Source organism: Schistocerca gregaria, chromosome 8, assembly GCF_023897955.1.
Source record: "Schistocerca gregaria isolate iqSchGreg1 chromosome 8, iqSchGreg1.2, whole genome shotgun sequence".
Classification (NCBI taxonomy): Eukaryota; Metazoa; Arthropoda; class Insecta; order Orthoptera; family Acrididae; genus Schistocerca; species Schistocerca gregaria.
This window is the reverse complement of record NC_064927.1, coordinates 91,209,839-91,229,472: the sequence shown is the minus strand read 5'-3', so window position 1 is coordinate 91,229,472 and position 19,634 is coordinate 91,209,839. Positions and strand designations below refer to the sequence as shown.

At 43.1% G+C, this 19,634-nt stretch overlaps 1 pseudogene; it reads left to right on the top strand.

Moving 5' to 3' along the window:
- The first annotated feature begins 1,510 nt into the window (after positions 1-1,510).
- Positions 1,511-1,628, top strand: LOC126285670 (5S ribosomal RNA; annotated as a pseudogene).
- Positions 1,629-19,634: the final 18,006 nt, after the last annotated feature.

Here is a 19,634-nt window from a genome sequence, read left to right as displayed (position 1 = left end):
CGGGCGTGAGTCGTGCTTCGGTTGCTCAGATGGTAGAGCACTTGCCCGCGAAAGGCAAAGGTCCCGAGTTCGAGTCTCGGTCGGGCACACAGTTTTAATCTGCCAGGAAGTTACATATGAGTGCATTTTTCCAGTAACATATCACCGATACAAAGATTCAAGTTTTTCCTGTGATCAGACTCGCAAGTATCAGTGTAACGTCCATAGAAATTCCCTTTAGAAGCGGCGTTATTCAAGTCCTAAATCCTTGTGGTTGATTGTCAAAGTTTTCGCACCAAAGTGCCAGAGTTTGAAGAACCCCTAAACAGCAATGCAGCTCGCATGATACTAGGTGAATAAAACTGGTTCATGCGTGAGAATGACAACAGTAAAGTTTTTGTGGAAAATATAAGCGTATATCGAAAGACTAGACCAATGTGAAATGAAAGTGGTGAATTTATCTCAGTAGGCAAACTAAAATCCGCCGAGGTGGAAACTGAAGAGGAATGCTAGACGGTTTGTCCAAACCTCAGTACTGAGAGTGGGCATAACGTGATAACTGGATACTTCTATCGATAACCAAAAGCTATAGAGTAAGCTCAGTTCGCTTGTGTGTAAGTTCCCTGGCCATACTGTAAGCCTAGGAGGAGACTTTAATGATCTTAGAATCAGTGTGGATGATTGCAGTTTTGTTAGAGGTGGGCATGAGAAGACATCCTACGAAACATTACTAAATGTCCTCTAAAACCTACCTTTCTGCCCCCTCCCTCCCCCTCGCCCATGATGGACATACACTGGATCTAATAGGAACAGACCGAGCGAGGTGGCGCAGTGAGTAGACACTGGACTCGCATTCGGGGGGACGACGGTTCAATCCCGCGTCCGGCCATCCTGATTTAGGTTTTGCGTGATTTCCCTAAATCGCTCCAGGCAAATGTTGGGATGGTTCCTTTGAAAGGGCACGGCCTACTTCCTTCCCCATTCTTCCCTAATCCGATGATACCGATGACCTCGCTGTTTGGTCTCTTCCCCAAAACAACCCAACCCTCTAATAGGAACAGAGAGACCTGATTTCTATGAGGATATCCGTATGAAACTGGATCAAGGACCATGACCATACAGCAACAGCAACAACAATGCAACAGAAGGCAACTGCAACAAATTGAAAGGATTGTATGCTCGTCAAACTAGATAAAGAGACAATACTGTCATATTTGAACTCGAAATATTTAGCTCTTGACAGGAGCATGTTCAAGAGCTATGTCTCAGGTTTAAGAGAATAGTTGATCATGCAACGAAAAGATATGTGCATAGTAGAACAGTTCATGATGGGAGGAACCTCCATGGTATACAGTCATCATATAAGAACTTCCAAACAACAGAGACAACTGAATAATAAAATGAAACGCGTTTGGCTTTGAGTGGGTAATTTGTGACAACTTTAGAGACTACCGCAGCAGAATTCTATTTAAATATCTCTCAAAAACCAGCAGAGATTCTGGTAATTTTTAAAGGCTGTCAGCGATACCGAGGCAACGGTCTTGCTGCAGTGGATACACCGGTTCCCGTCAGATCACCGAAGTTAAGCGCTGTCGGGCGTGGCCGGCACTTGGATGGGTGACCATGTGGGCCGCCATGCGCTGTTGCCATTTTTCGGGGTGCACTCAGCCTCGTGATGCCAAGTGAGGACCTACTCGACCGAATAGTAGTGGCTCTGGTCAAAGAAAACCATCGTAACGACCGGGAGAGCGGTGTGCTGACCACACGGCCCTCCTACCCGCATCCTCATCTGAGGATGACACGGCGGTCGGACGGTCTCGATGGGCCCCTTGTGGCCTGAAGACGGAGCGCATTAGTGATACCGAAATTACTGTCCAGACACTCGTGGGCTGTACCACCGTACAGGAAGTGAAACTGACGGTAGCAAAGCTAAAGCAAAAATGCTGAACGATTCGAGTGTTCCTTTACAGAGGAAAACCCAGTGGAACTGTCGCAAATTAATCTCCGACCGCCGCAAATGTCGCTGAAATGCTCGTTGTTGTCAGTGGCATTGCATAACAGTTACCGCCATTGAAACTGAACAAAGTTGCACGGTCTGACGGAATCCGTAGCAGATATGCTCCTGAGTTAGCCCCTCGTTTAACAGCAATCTGCCGCAGACCAAGGACCACTCGAACGAAAACCATGCCAGTGGATGGAAGAAAGCACACGTCACGTCCATATGCAGAAGGGTAGCAAAACTGATTCACAGAACTGTCTTTCAGTGTCCTTGCGGTCCACAAAACTGCCTTATGTATCCTCGAAAGCTATATGTTGTAGAATCTTACAACAGATTTTGTAGTCAAATGTAACAAAGTATTTCGAACAAAATGACAACCTCAATGCCAGGCAGCATGAATTCCAGGAAAAAAAAATCATCTGAAACCAAACTCACACTTTTCCCATATGATGATTTAGGATGGAGATTCGTCGACAGATGTAACTCAAGCTTTGGCCGTAGCCCAGTAACTTGTGTTGGGACCCATGTTAACGACATAACAGACAACGTTAATACTATCCTCGGATTTTTCACAGGTGATGTAGTTCAGTCAGATCATGAAAAGATCTCAAAGTGGTGCAAATATTGGCAACGTAGTTTAAATGTTCTGAAATATAAAATTGTGCACTTCGCAGAACGAAAACACGCATTATCCTTTGACTACAAAATCAGTGAGTCACAGAATCGACCAATCCACTGTTAGCTGGGTGTAACAATTTGTTGTGACATGAAAGGGAACAATCACTTACGCTCGATCTTACGTAATGCGGTTGGCAGATTGCGGTTCATTGGTAGAATACTGGGGAAATGTAATCTGTCTACAAAGGAGACTGCCTGCATAACACGTGAATCGTCCCAGAATTTACTAAAGTGTATGTGACCCATACCATATAGAACTAACAGAGGATATTAAACGAATAAAACGGAGGCCGTACCAGTGGTCTCAGGCTTGTGATAAGGAAGAATGTCACGAAGCTGCCGAAGAAACTGAATTGGCACACGCTTAAAGACAAACGTCGATGGGTAGCTACGTACAAAGCTTTTAATAAGTCTAGCTATGCAACAAGCGTTCTAATCGCTCCCATAGCGATCACGAGGATAAAAGTGGATTACAGCACACACAGAGATCGTTTAAAAAGGATTCACCCGTGCTCCACACGTGAATGGATGAAGCCCTACTAACTGACACGGTGGGAAGTGCCCTCAGCTATGCACTTCACATTTGTTTTACAGAGTTTGGATGTCGATGTAGTTGTATTTTTGGCTTATCGGTTAGTATATATCCAAAATGAAAGCAACAAACAGCTATTTCCCCGTGTTCTGTCTAATTCACGCTATAATCATACAAAATGTTAACAGATGTTTGTACAGTCGTGTTTTGCACGGAATGTGGCTTTCCGGACAATGGGAAACCACGTCACGGTGACGTCAGGGCACCTGTCAAACGATGTAGTTCCCGGGTAGTCCCATATCCACAATCTCTGTGTATACGGTCATAGATGGTGCAGTATGGCACAAAGAAAACGCCTACCAGACACTCTGCCGTGGAGGGCCATAGGAGGAATGGAAGCAGCAGGTTGATGCGGCCCCAAGGTTTAACGTGAATCCTTCTGTTGTTTCTCGGATATGGCGACAATTTTTAGAGAGACCGAACAGTATCCAGAATAAAAGGGAAGGGCCGCTGACGTGTGTTTTCAAAAAGACAGGACCATTATTTGGCCATAAGGACACGACGGTAGCGCCTTAGTACTGCACGGCAACTGGCATCTAACTTCGCAGCATCCACTGGGCGTGCTGTATCGAGACAAACGATGTACAGAAGGCTTCGGCAGAGTAGCCGTGTACTTCTGATGCGTCATTACAGAAGGGAACGTTTAAAATGGAGTTATCAACATGTCACCTGGACGGTCGAACGGTGGACCAATGCTCTTTTCGCAGATGAGCCCCGATTTTGTCTGGTGAGTGATTCTCGACGTATTAGCACTTGAAGGGCAAGTGGAACACGATTTCGGGATCCAAACATTGTGGAAAGAGAACGGTATCTAGGAGGATCCTTAATGGTGTGGGCAGGGATTATGTTGACCACTCGAACTCGTGTTCATGAAATTGTACGGGTGAATTGGTAAGGTTTGACTGCTGTAAGGTATCGCGCCGAGATCTTGCGACCTCATGTGTTGAGATGTTGGTTGCTGAGAAGTGTGTGGGCCCTGACTTCGCATTGATGGACGAGGAGTTCGACATTTTCTTGGGAACGCAAGAGACTGCACGCATCGCGTGGCCTACTCGCTCTCCCGACTTGAATCCCATATGGCATGTCTGGGATGCACTAGGGAGACGGGTTGCATCACGCCAGCATCCACCAACCACCCTCCAAGAGCTGCGAGCAGCTCTGCAGGATAATGGGAGTTACTGCCTCAACAGGAGACTGATGACATCATTCACAGCATGCCCCATCGTTGTCGGGCCTGTTTTGGTGCCAGAGGTGGTAACGCCCCAGGCTGAGCACATCAGCCAGTTGCCAGAATGTATGTGCAGATCCGTTAAGTGGGAAAAAACCAAGGACATTTTTCTCTACCGTTATACGTGTTGGAGTTGTTTGCGTTCTGTGTTCCTTACATTGTTTCTACTTTACTATCAACTGTTTTCATCGTTTTCTGTTGAAATAAAAGCAACCTCAGAAAATTTCCTTTTTTGCTGTAATTTTGGACACCAGAATATGTCAAAGTAAAATATGTCTAAAGGTTTACATGCCCGGCTATGAAAATTAAAACTGACTGCGAGAGATAAAACGAAACCGCATATTTTCACAACACACCTCATCATAGCTCAGTATTTTTTCTCACAGCTGATTTTACTAGAAAACTTGAAATACTTGTTTAGTAAAATTTGTAGCCTATGCCTCTGCCGATGTTTTTTTAGAGTATCATCTAAATATTCGAAGAAAATGGGCGAAGAACTCATCCAGAGCGTCGTGTAAATATTTGAAATAAATTGGTGAAAAATGTTTCGACGTCTTTAGTAACAACATTCCCTTCTCTATATTTTAATATATATATATATATTTATACATTACAAATGTGTATTCTTTGTCCGTCGAAACTTTGATTACAGGATCGTCTAAAATTTGAAATAAATCGGTGAAGTACTTTTCGAGATTTTTCATAACAACGTTAAACAACGATATATATAGATAACACGGTGTATTACACAAATTATTTTTATTAACTTGATACGAAAGTCCCAGAACCATATAGAAATCGTGAAAGTGAAAAAAACTTGATACAGTCGGATGCGAACCAGCTACAAATCGTTTCCTAACACAGCGCCTCTACGAACTACGCTGCGCTGAAAACCAGCAATAAATGATCTTGTATTTCATATTATGATGAGATGTGTTACTTTTTGGTATTTAGTTGCAACAAATCTTATCAAGAATGAAGTGATCTTGCTGAATCTCCAATGTACCGTTGCCCTAAAACCCGAGTTATACGTAACACGAAAATAACTAAATATGAAAACTCTTTAACCACAAATATGACGTTCTGTTTCATTTTATTGCAACGAAGCATACCAGTACTGACCCATTATTTGAGACATCCTCACACGCTGCTACATAGAAACAGCACAACGGTGCTAGTTTTTAAAACCACCGAATATGGTCTTCATCGGAAAACAACAGACACAAGATGGCGTCTTACAAGTTCCACTTGTGACATAGAGAGCGTTCTTGATTCTTATTGGTTCTACTTTACGTGGCACATTGCTGAGATATTGCAGAACTTATTGCGTTTCTCACGTGACGAAATGGTTTCTCGGCGTGGAAAAAGGAGATGACGTCACGAAATGCATGCAGCTACACGTCATCGTTAGCTGAGTCGCCCGGTCTGAGGGCGGCTTAAGCCGCTTGCGAAACATACATGTGTAGCCCCAGATTGCATATTCGATAACAAAGTATCGCATCCGGTGCGTTTATTTTTCGGAGCTCTGTTCTGGACATGGAGACGCGCAATCCTGTGCTGGTTCTGCAGCAGAGGTTTCCTCGCTCGGCGCGACATAAACCGCGATATACGGAACTCGAATGGCGCTCGTAAAAGTCCCAAACTGCCATTACCGCAGTATCCGCGTTCGGTGGCGCTGCGTACGGTAGCGGTCTGCGAGTACATTTGTGTGTGTGTGTGTGGGTGTGTGTGTGTGTGAGTGAGTGATTCGAGACAGTAGAGATTCTGAGTGAGTGACCACTTTCAGTGTACAAGGAAGTTTCTTTTCTAACGATAGAGAATAATTTCAGAATAAAATTCAGCCATCACTTCGAAATATCGAAACTACCTCTTCACTTGCCCGCCGGAGTGGCCATGCGGTTCTAAGCACTACAGTCTGGTACCGAGCGACCGCTACGGTCGCAAGTTCGAATCCTGCCTCGGGAATGGATGTGTGTGATGTCCTAAGGTTAGTTAGGTTTAATAAGTTCTAAGTTCTAGGCGATTGATGACCTCAGAAGTTAAGTCGCATAGTGCTCAGAGCCTTTTTTTTACCTCTTCATTTTTTGTTTTTTTTGTTTGTTTTTTTATTAAACACTGATCTACAGAATTTTCCCTGACAAAGACAACCCAAACTTAACCTATTCATTTATTACCCACAATATACAAGCCCAACTAAATCTGACTGCTATACTTTTACACCGTGACTACCAATAATTAACACAAAAGAACTGCCCTGACTTACAAGAAATCTTAAAAATAAGACAAATCCAAAAAATATGCAATTAATGAAATATGAAACTACCTTCAGCTCTTGTTAATTGCCTACTCATTTTAATTACGAATTCCGATAGTAGAAACCCCATTCTTTTTCATAAGTAACTTACCTCACAGAAAATCTTCATAAACGAACTACAGCAATTACAGAAAATAGCCACAACAGCCAACAAAATAAAAAGATTCTAACCACTATAGACTCTGAGTACTAGGAGAGCAAAAGAAAGATTTTGTTGAAGAGAAAATTTTACCTTATCCATGTGACATCCAGTTCCAAAAATTATATACACACATTATCAACAACATCCATCATCATACATTTCCTTGCATATTTTCTTATAAACACCACATTTCATCTCATTTTACAGTGTATGTCCTACCAGCACAGAGTCTCCACTGAGAATATCATGTCCACATACTTCCGTATCCACTCCCTGACTGCTAGTCCGTCCAACCACAGAATCTCTCGCCGAGGGCGCAGAGTGCTGTCAGCGATATGAACATCGTCTATAGCGCTGTCAACATACAAACAGATTACTTTCAATACTTTTTACTTCTCTTTACCTGTTTTGGTGAATTCATTTATTTTCAGAAGCCTAAGAAATTAGGGATATTATAAGTCTTCAGATTCGGCTATACATTTATTTAATGTTTAAGAACTGGATTACAGAAACTTAATTTCAACAAGGTGTTCAAATGTGTGTGAGTTCCTAAGAGACCAAACTGCTAAGATCATCGGTCCCTAGAATTACACAATATTTAAACTAACTTATGCTAAGAACACACACATCATGCCCGAGGGAGGACTCGAACCTCCGGTGGGAAGGGCCGCGCAATCCGTGACATGGCGCCTCGAACCTCGCGGCCATTCCGTAAGACCAGACTAATCTGTATTGGTCCAGTCGACATCATTTCTTTCTACAGACGTACGTTGAGGGTACCATCACTATATCAAAAGTAGACGTCAAGGACGTCAAATCACTTAGTGAGTGACTGGACGGTTACCACGCTGAAATTAAATTTAAATATCAAGTAGAAAATCAACGTAATGTATTGTTTGTTAACCGGGGACCTAGAAACGACGGAGAGGCTCCGTCCCCGCCACAGCCGCAGTGGTCCGCAACCCCACGACGACTACCTCTGTCCACTTCACCCCTCCGCCGCCCCACACCGAACCCAGGGTTATTGGGCGGTTTGGCCCCCTGTGGACCCCTCCCCCCCCCCCCCCCCCCCCCCCAGGTAACGTCTCACAACCCTTTAAGCGCAGATTAGCGTTCGTTCACACTATGATCCATCGTATTACTGAAATGCCCTTAACCCATTCTACTATTGATGCTGAAATTAATAATTTTAAATATACATGGTGAGGCAGCTAAGCCATAACACCCCTTGTATATCCACAACCGTAACAGATACAAAGACGCCGTTTGGACAGTGTATTGCAGGACAGGGGCTACTGGAATACATCACATTTCATGTTTATTCTATTTTCTATTACAGAGATATGAGGCCCTTTTTCTTTTTTTTAATGGAACCCAATGTTAAATTTTAGCGTAACATGATGGACTTAAAAAAAGAAGGTTTCAAATATGTGTATATTACAATATTTAGGCGAATAGTTTTTGAGACAGGTATGTTCACGTATCGTGTTCGTCCTTCGAAGCGGCGTTGGCCAATGCGACCTTTCCTGTTGACCACTGAGGAACTTAACAGGGAAGGCGTTGTCTTCCTTCTTGTCGATAACGCCGCAAGATGACGCACGAGGTAGCTGGAGAGAAAGTTATAAATGTGCTGCTGGGGTAATGAGACATTTCATTTGCGTCACAGTTTCTTGGAGCAGACATGTACACCAACGAACAAAAGTTAGATATGCTTCTAATGTATGGTGAAAGCGGAATAAATGAGGTTAGAGCAATAAAGCGATATGGAGAGCTGTATCCAGATCGTGAGCGTCCTACGCGCTAGCTTCTTGCGCCTCGGAATGTGGTAAAGTCAGAGAAGTGTTCTACGTATACTGCTCCGGCATAGATTTTACCCTTCTCACCTCTCTTTACATCGGTCACTCTACGGTGTGGATTTCGAACTGCGCCAGGAATTTTGTCGGTTTGATTTGCAGCGCCTACAGGATGATCCAATGATTTTTAACGCGTGCTTTTTACTAATGAAGTGACTTTCACCACCACGGTAATGTCAATTTGCATAATATGCATTACTGGTCAATAGGGAACCCTCATTAGCTTTGACAGATACAGTATAAGCTACCGTGGAGTGTTAACGTGTGGTGCGGCATCGTCGGAAATCTCATTCTGGGACCGTATGTCATTCGGGATATACTAAATGACAATAACTATGCACAGCTCCTGTGAAACGTTCTCCCCATTTTGCTGATAGAGGTACTACTAACTACACGTCAGTGCTTGTGGTTCCAACATGATAGCTGTCCTGCTCACTCTTCCCGTGTGGCTACAGAGCTGTTGAATGAAAAGTTCCCGAATTTTTTGATAGGGCGACGTGCTGAAGTGTAGTGGCCAGCCCGGTCTCCTGATTTGAAGGGATCAACCACTATGGGACTTAACATCTGAGGTCGTCAGTCTCCTAGACTTACAACTACTTAAGCCTAACTAACCTAAGGACATCACACACATCCATGCCCGAGGCAGGATTTGGTCCTGCGACCTCAGCGGTCGCGCGGTTCCGGACTGAAGCGCTTAGAACCGCTCGTCCACACCGGCCGGCTCCTGATTTGACCCCTCCTAATTTTTCTCTGTGGGAGCAATCAAACAAAAAGCGTATGCTCAAATACCAACTACGCCAGACGATATGAAGCAAGGTATCATCGAAGCGTGCGCTGACATCTCACAGCCGTTCACAAATCATTCGAACGGCGAATACAAATGTGCATTGCAGCAGACGGGAAGCATTTTGAGCACATGCGTCAGCAAAGTTTTGTATCATGTACAGTATTTATTTTGCATCTTTGTGTGTATTTGCTTCGTATTGTGATCAACAGTAAATATTTTAAAATAAAAAAAACAAATACGTAGGAAATAATTGTGACCACTAAGGGCCTCCTCATTTACATTTGTATTTCTGTTACTCAAAATGCATTAACAACTTGTACTATTTTAATACCGTATGTTGTCTACTATTATGGTATAACAGTTGTCAAATAACTGAATAATATTTGCGCGACATCATCAGTTAATTTTTGCGCAAAATATCGCAGTATGTATCACTATTGTCGGGTAAATGGGCGTGTTTGTGTAAGGACGGACTCGGAACGTTTACCATGTACTCTTCACAACAGGAAAGGTCGCATTGGACAACTCCGCTTCGAAGGGCAACACGATACGAGAACATACCTGTATCTCAAAAACTATCCGCCAAAATATTATGATATACATATATTTGAAACCGTCTTTTTTAAGCGCATCACGTTAAGCTAAAATTTAACATAGAGTTCCTTTAAAAAACCAAAGATGGCCTCGTATCTCTGTAATAAAAAATATCACAAACATGAAATGTGATGTATTCAAGTAGCCCCTGTCCCTGCAATTCACTGTCCAAACGGCGTCTTTGTATGTTACGGTTGGGGAGGGAGATACATGGGGTGTTTTGGCTTAGCTGCCTCACCCTGCATAACGGTCAAAAACGGTATCAATCAAACATTGTTCAAAAACTCTATAAAAATTAAACCATAAATAATATAAACTCCTCTATGCTCAATAAAAATGGCCTCTTAAGAAATACACTACAATCCCACTTCTAGCCGACATTTCGTATCGTATAGCTAATTTGTTAAAAAATATGACACCAATGTGTCCTTTATTACCAATAATCTCAAAGTATTTATTTTTATACATAGATAAATGTACCGAATGTGGGGTATACGAAATTCAGTGTAATGTATGTCCAAGTTTTTATTTAAGACAGACAGGAAAGGCATTTAACATCCGCTTTCTTGAGCACTTGGCTCAGCAAAGACGTTGAGAGATTTCATGTAGATTAACTTGTGCAGAACATTTCAAGACTGATAAAAACACTGTTTCTCCTTCATACTTATTTTAACATGGCAATTTTGCGTATAGTTGACAAGGATTACAGATTGTACCTTTTAGAAGATTTTGAAACATATAAACATTCCCATCTAAATTGTAAAGCCGTGTTGAATGATTAACTTACATTAAAAATAGGATCTCTTATGAAATTGGCCCATTCCTTTTATACGTTAGAACGACGCGCCGTGCTTTTTCAAATGTGTTGTATGTAGCTTCTGTACATACTTTAGTTCTACTTTTAATTTGCTTTCATGTACGTTACTTCCTGATGGCAATATCAGGTGACATATACATAGATGTGATTCATTTACTGTAAATGTCGACCTGTGTTTACAATAGTCACCTACAATGTGCGCATTTTTGAACATATCATTCTGTTACACTTCTATGAAGAATGAATACATCTCATAAACCAATACACTTCTTATACTTTAGATAAATGTATGCTTAATATCTAAGGGTTATCGTATCTCTAATTTTGTAGGCTTCTTGAAGTAACCAAACCCAACCACGGGAACGCCTTGGGATGCGGATCGTAGCCGCCAGGCGGGGAAGCCGCCGGTGGTGGAGCACGCACCACCGGGTAAACACAAGGACGACAGACCAACGACAACCGACAACAACCGACACAACAAGGAAGAGATAAACAACGGAGGCGTGTAGAACCACAACACTTAACACCAACAGTAAATCCACTCGGAACCAGAGCCAGGGCAACATAGTTAACACGAGGGCACTGAGTTGCCTGCATTCCAGGGGCAAAGTTGTTATGACCAGGGCGCACAAGGCAACTGTTAAGTTACACTCCTGTCTTTATGACACTTGAATGGTTCCGAAGGGGACAACACAGTGTTCCACTCTGTGGTTAGTTAGACACTACCTCAGGACACTGCCTCATCATATGACTCGTTTAGGCTGCCGCCTTATAGGATCACAATGGGCCCAAGCGACTAGCGCACAAGAGGATTGATGTTGCAATCTGGCGCTCTCCTATGTAGACTGTGTCCCAAGTCCTCTGGAGGATACAGCAATTACACACCCACGAACTTCCAGCTGACTGCTCCTTGGCCATAGTCGAGTGCCATCGTCCATGGAAAAACCCCTGCACTGGCTGTGGCGTCACTTGTGGCCAGAGTGGGCCACGTCTGCCTTCTGCGAATTCTTCAACTGGTTTAGCCTCACGATGGTTAGGTTCCTTGCTCTGCTCTGTAAACTACTGTTTTTCTTGTCAGATTTTCTGGGCAGGCCGGAGGCCGATCAGTATTTTATTCAGTCATATAGCAGCAAGACTGCGTGCACAGGCTGAACCACCTAAACCTTCCACTTCTATTTCGCAAAGATATCGGAACTATGTTTTATTGCGTAGATAAGTGTCTCCTACATCAACACGTGCATACACACTTTGCAAATCATTGTGAAGTGCAAGGCAGAAGATAATTCCGATTGTACCAGTTACTAGGACGTCTTTCTGTTCCATTTGACGAAATAGTAGACGCCTATCTTCGAGCAGCTACCGCTACAGCTTTATTACAACATTTCTGTGCCACTTTTCCCTGAGTCAGACGCATTTGTGAACATTCGTGCTACCTTTTTCGCTATACGTATAATATTCCCTGTTATTACTTTTTCGGAGGGGTCCCACGCGTTTCAGCAATATTCGAGAATGGGTCACAAGAGAGTTTTATAAGCAGTCTCCTCTGTACACTGGTTGTAATTCTCTAGTATTGTAGCAATGCACCGAAATCTGACACCTGCTTTACCTACGACAGGTTATGTGATCATTCCATTTTAGCATCAGCTGCGACATTTTCGCGAATATGAACAGTGATCCAATACAGTCAAATGATTGTTTTATTCCAGTCTTTGATGACAACATAAATTCCTTTGACGATGACCGGCTTCAGACAGTAACGACCATCTTCAGACCTGTTCTACACCATGTCCTAACGTGATAGAACCAAATTGGCATCGTCAAAATATATAAATACACTCAACATAGCATCGTGACGATGCTACGCTGAGTGTATTTATCAGTCAAATGGTTTTCGAAAGTCACAAAACACTGCTTCTGCCTGCCTTAATATGTGACTTCAGGATGTCCATGTGACCTTCAGGATGTCCTGTAAGGAAAGTGCGAGTTCGGTTCCACATGATTGACGTTTTCTGAATCTATGCTCGTAATCGTGACGGGGACTACTCCGTTCCAGATACCTTACTGCGTTTTAGCTCAGAATATATTCTAAGATTCTACAAAAAAGGGTGTCAAGAAAATTGGTCACTAGTATTGTGGATCTCTTCTGCTACCGTTTTAGTAGAGAGATGCACGGCTTTTTTTCACGGTATTTACATTGTATTACGATTGAAACACAGGCTAACTCAGCTACAAATTTGGTATAAAACCTCTCCTATGGTGGTTCCATCGGCCCTAGAGCACGGAGTACTTTTTTGACAGCATTCGAAAGCTCTTGTGTGAGCGACAGTTATTTTTTTGATTATTTCCAGAAAGCTTTTAAATCAAACGCTCCTGCGTGTACGCATTTGAAATAGCTTTTGTAAGCTACTTCGGATAAGCTAGCAGTTGTAGCACAGTTTACAACAATTGTAGCTCACGCATACATATTCTAAAGTAGGGCCATGAGGAAGCACGTTTTATCTCAGCTGCGTAGGCCTATCTTCTCGCTAGACATAACTATGGAATGTGGCATAAGAGATCCACTGGTGGCGCTTCCACCGGTCGCCTTGCCTTTTATCCTTAAGCCACTTTTGCGAAAAATTTCAACGCCAATATTCACAAACATATCACAGTGTGATGTAATTCTGTTGAACTCGCCGCTCCGTTAACAAATTCGAGATTCATTGTGACCACTGGACTTCTTGTTAATGAAAACTCCTTTGTAGTGTGTACCCTAAAATTTTACATAAGAAATGTTCGCCCTGCTGTAACGTAACAGACAGCCTCAGCTACTACATAAAATGCGTTAAATTACCGATCCCTTTCCCAATCTTTTTTGTTTTGCATAATCTGATTTCTCCACATGTAACGCGAAATAAGTTCGCTAATGCAAACACCATGGCTTCAGCTATATTTGGCATAGATATTCTACCTATTAATAGTAGTAGGGAAACCTTCGTGTAGGCGCATTTTTTGTGTCAAATTGATATGCAAATTAATGGAGTTATAAGCTTAACCTATTTCTTTTTTAACTGATAACCCTCTCTCCCCCTTAACCTATTGCTCTGTTAATTGATTTATGACCCTCAGGGGATGATTTATGATTACCTGGGGTAATTGATTCTCTAGGGAAACCACCTTTTCCCCTCCTCCCTCCTGCGCATTGGGAAATCCCCTCGCTGACAAAAAAACACTTTTGATATCAACTGTTTAATTAAATCGATAAATTGCTTATCCTTCCCCCTCTGGGAAATCCTCCAGTTTTCCTGTCGTCTCCCTCACTCCCCCACCTGGAAGTAGGTAGCAAAAAGACTCAGTCTGTGCTGAAGAAGAGGGATCTCACGGTATGATATTGAAGCCAATGTCAATTACATAGCAGAGAATATATTGTTTGTTTGTAAAACTCGATTTTCAGGGCTTCGATATCTCTTTTTGGAAACATGAGGTTCATCTGTAAATTAGGACATAGAAGCAATTCAGAGGCGGGCATTTGGGATCCCTATCAGGTCAGATTGAGGGAGGACATAGAAGCAATTCAGAGGCGGGCATTTGGGATCCCTATCAGGTCGGATTGAGGGAGGACATAGAAGCAATTCAGAGGCGGGCATTTGGGATCCCTATCAGGTCAGATTGAGGGAGGACATAGAAGCAATTCAGAGGCGGGCATTTGGGATCCCTATCAGGTCGGGTTGAGGGAGGACATAGAAGCAATTCAGAGGCGGGCATTTGGGATCCCTATCAGGTCGCATTGAGGGCGGACATAGAAGCAATTCGGGGCGGGCATTTGGGATCCCTATCAGGTCGGATTGTGGGAGGACATAGAAGCAATTCAGAGGCGGGCTGCTAGATTTGTTACTGGTAGGTTTGATCATCACGCGAGTGTTACTGAAATGCTTCAGGAACTCGGATGGGAGTCTCTAGAGGAAAGGAGGCATTCTTTTCGTGAATCGCTACTGAGGAAATTTAGAGAACCAGCATTTGAGGCTGATTGCAGTACAATTTTACTGCTGCCAACTTACATTTCGCGGAAAGACCACAAAGATAAGATAAGAGAGATTAGGGCTCGTACAGAGACATATAGGCAGTCATTTTTCCCTCGTTGTGTTTGGGAGTGGAACAGGGAGAGAAATTTTAGTTGTGATATGAGGTACCCTTCGCCACGCACCGTATGGTGGATTGCGGAGTATGTATGTAGATGTAGATGTACTGGAAATACCTCCTACTGACGCCTGCGGCTCTGGGACGAACTCACATTGAAATGTCGATAACTATATTCTGCTTGTGAATGGTCATTATTTCCTGTGTATAAGCTCTCATACCGTGATGTCTAACGGCGTGTTGAAATTTACAACATCCCAAGTCAAATCCATACTTCTCTTACGACCAGGCATAGTCATTTTCTTTGCTCATGTCGAACATGACTCAGAGTAACTTTACGCCCCAAAACATACTTTTCAATCCTGCTGACCACAGTGAACCTACCACACATCCCCCACTAAGTATAGCACTTCGCCAATATCCGAATGTTAGTGGCACAGGACAATACAGAGTGAAAATTCCTGTATGGATGGACATATCCCTTCTTTTTTTGCGAGTGGCACCTTTGTGTTGTAGGAAGAGACACATAATCTTCTTATAAGCTACCGGCTATTAAAAACACTATGTTACTGTTACCCTGCATAAAAACGGTTCTAAGACACACACAAGAATCGCTAACGACATCCATGTTAAAGACGATACATACACTATAAATGGAGGTATGGTATTGCGTCTTCCACACAAATTTTGCCACACAGAATATAGACAGTGGTCGCTGGGGTTTGTATTAACAGACCAAAAGTGCAGATGCACGTCACCAGCAGCGTAAGCTCGTAATAAAATCACCCCTCTCAACATAATTTAGAAAGCGATTTGTCTATGGAGTCTGGTATTAAGCCGATATTTGCAACTCTGTTATGCCGCTGCTAGATATGTCTCTCACTAGCAAACAGGGTTTGTAATGCATTCTATCTCGATGCCATGTAGATAGTGTAACAGATGTTATATTCCTTCTGGTAGAAATGCTGTCTGCGATTTGGAATCAAGTCTCTTCATTCAATCAAACATCTACAATAGAACCTAACGTGATGTCTTTTAATGATTATAGCCACTAGTGAATCATATTCGTAGTACTATCATATCTCAAAACGACTCACCATTTTCAGATCTGTCTGCTAAGGCCTCCATGCAGCATGACTACAGCATGGTTTTAGACAGTCTCTCTGCATCTTGCAACTGTTCCTCCGTCTGTGCCAGCTCTCTGTGCTTGTTTGTCCATGTAATCATTTCAGTTTAAGTCAGAACTGAATGGAAGTCTGCGAACGCTATATCTGTTAGCTTCTACATCCTGTGGAGAAACAGGGTGAGTTAATGGGTCTGGATCATGTTTTGACTGCTCAGTGGAAATGGTAACATGCTGTCATAGCTCCACCAATCATGTACAGTGTATAAGGCCAGCGCAAAACGAAGCTTTCTCTAACAACAAGAGGTATATTAGTAGAAAAGGCAGTCGAGCGGTTCTAGGCGCTTCAGTTCGGAACCACGCAGTTGCTACGGTCGCAGGTTCGAATCCTGCTTCGGGCATGGATGAGTGTGATGTCCTTAGATTAGTTAGGTTTAAGTATTTCTAAGTTCTAGGGGACAGATGACCGCAGCAGTTAAGTCCTATAGTGCTCAGAACCATTTGAACCATTTTTTTTTTGAAAAACTTCACATCATACGGGCACTGGAGGACGATGAGGGTTTTGTTACTGCATTGGAGTGCGTTTCGAAAATACATACAGATACTACACTCCAAGGAAAATCTGCATCTCTCAGACTGCATTAATGTCTGTCGCTCGAACGTCGCTCACTCTCTCATAATTTTGCAACATCCAACAGAGAAAAACTATGAACTGTGTGCAACCAAACTGTAAAAATACTTCACTATCGTCACCTGGAAGAGGACTCCATAAGATATTACTGCATTCCCCTCTTCCGATGTTTCGAAAACAAAGACCGTCCATGCATTGTCATTGAGCATATGTGGTGATCCTATTAAATATACGCGTATTCGTCCATTGGAGCAGGTGGCTAGTGATACAAGTCGCTTGCACAGACCTGTGTAAAATTTTGTTGCCCATTCTATGGGAGGACCATTTCCCACAGACTATCAACTACAAAGGAGGTTCCCTGTATTGTTCTCTCATAAGCAGTTTGATACATTGTTTTTCTGCAGTAATGAACCAAAGCAGTATTCGACTGTAGCTTTGTACAGTGCCATACATTTTGTTTTTCCATCATGATTTTGAAGTCTGCGTCAAGTTGTAAAGCAGAATCAACAGAATTATCAACAGAATTACCAACAGTATTACCCATGCAACAAAATTAATCGCCGCTGTACCTACTTTCATTTCCCAGAAACCTCGTTTCGGCAACTTGAGCCGTTATAGAGACGAAAGTGGCACTAGTTTTACGGCATTCGCCCTCTATTTTCTGAGATTCCACGATATGTTGCGAACGTTGATAGCGTAGAAAACTGAAAGATGTTACCGAAATGTATGTGGGTAGGCGAGTGGGTGGGTGAGGTGCGTGTGTGGCCGGCATATGCCCCCAAGAGGCGCGAAGGCAACTTGCGAGTTGTGGAGCAGTTGCGGCCGTCAGCTCGGGCGAGGCCCTTCACTGCCGTGGTGGGGCACTTTAGCTTTGCGGGCAAGTCTGCGTGCCAGGCGCGGCAGGTAGAAACTGCCGGCTCACACACGCAAGTCCGGCGCGCTTAGAACAGGCCGGCAACTCTCACAGATCGAATCTTCCATTCCCAGCGCGAGCGCACTCACAACGCGTACGTAGTCGTCGTCGTCGTCATCATCGTCGTCCTTCTCTGCTGGTCTCCGCACTAATACATAAAAAATAAGCGTCTTCATTGCTCCATAACTATTACACTCAACGTCCCTTTGGACCTGGCTACCATACTGGAGCTTTCGTATCACTCTACAATTTTTACATCCTACACTCCCACGTCCCCCGATTACCAAATTCTTAATTCCTTGATGTTTTAATCAAGTTGTGCCATTAAATTTCTTTCGTCCCCAATTCGCGTCCAGTATTCGATCTACCCATCTAATCCTCAAAATTCTCCTGTAGCTCATCCACGGCATTCTCCTGCAGCTCCAAGTCCCGAGTCCTTTTATTCTCTTCTTCTCTGAACTCCTTGTTATCCACGTGTCAGTTCCTTGCAAGGATACGCTCGAAACGAATACAGCCACAAGATACTATCTTACTTTTTCTATTAGATGTTAACAAATTTCTCTCATTCAGAAACGTTTTTCTTCCTATTGCTATTCTGCGTTTTAGATCCTCTCTACATTGTCTGCCATCAATTATTTTGCTGTCCAAATATCAGAAGTCAATCACAACTCACCTACAACAATCTCATTTCCTTACATAATGCTCTGAGCATTTGCGGATGGAACAGGAAAAGCAAATACTAGCAATGGTACACTCCGCCATTCATCATTTGGTGCTGAGTGTGTACAGGTCACGCTGAAAAGCAATGCCCAGAATTATTTATTCTGTTCTCAGTATCAGCTGAGGAATTACATGTCATAGATGTTACTCGGCCGACCTTCCCACTTCGTTAACGCAAGCTGCAACCCTCTGCCCCTAGAAAGCACTGAATTGTAGTCTGTAACATGGCTGTCTGTAACGTAACTATGTCTGTGCGTGCGAAACAGCGTGCTGTAATCGAATTTCCAACCGCAGGACACGTATCTTCAATTGAAACCCACAGCAGAATTAACGTTATGTATGGTGATAACTTTGACGACATCAGTAATGTGTGGCGTTGGGCCGCGCGGGATTAGCCGAACGGTCTTAGGCATTGCAGTCATGGACTGTGCGGCTGGTCCCGGCGGAGGTTCGAGTCCTGCCTCGGGCATGGGTGTGCGTGTTTGTCCTTCCGATAATTTAGGTTAATTAGCGTGTAAGCTTAGGGACTGATGAACTTAGCAGTTAAGTCCCATATGATTTCGCACACTTTTGCACTTTTTTTTGTGGCGTTGGGTGGTTCGTGCTTTTAATGTAGGAAACAGTATTGCTAACCTCAGCGAGTGTGATACACAGCGGAATCGACAACAGCATACCGAAAACGATTACACTCGTCGGAATTTGTTGATGAACTTATCCGAGAAAAATATCACAGACGCAGCTCTTATGTGTGACATACCACGAAAGCGTATACAGGCCATCATTGCAGAACTAGAGTACAGAAAACTGTGTACACGTCTGGAGCCTCAAATTCTCATTCTTTACACGAAACAGAGGAAACTGGATATCTGCCAAAAATTTATTTAGTGTTGTGAGTGTGAGGGGTGATGAGTTTCTTAACAACATTGTGACCGGTGGTGGAGACTAGGTGCACCATTTTGAGCCCGAAAACAAGAGAGAGTCAATGGAGTTCCGCTACGAAGAAAGGTTCAATATCATGGCACCAGCAGGCAGAGTCATGGTCACAGTGATCTTGGATGTTCACGTTGTGGTGCATTTGAAATTCATACCTACACAATTAAATCAGATGATACTCAGGGAATTAGATTACGAAATGAGATATTTAAAGT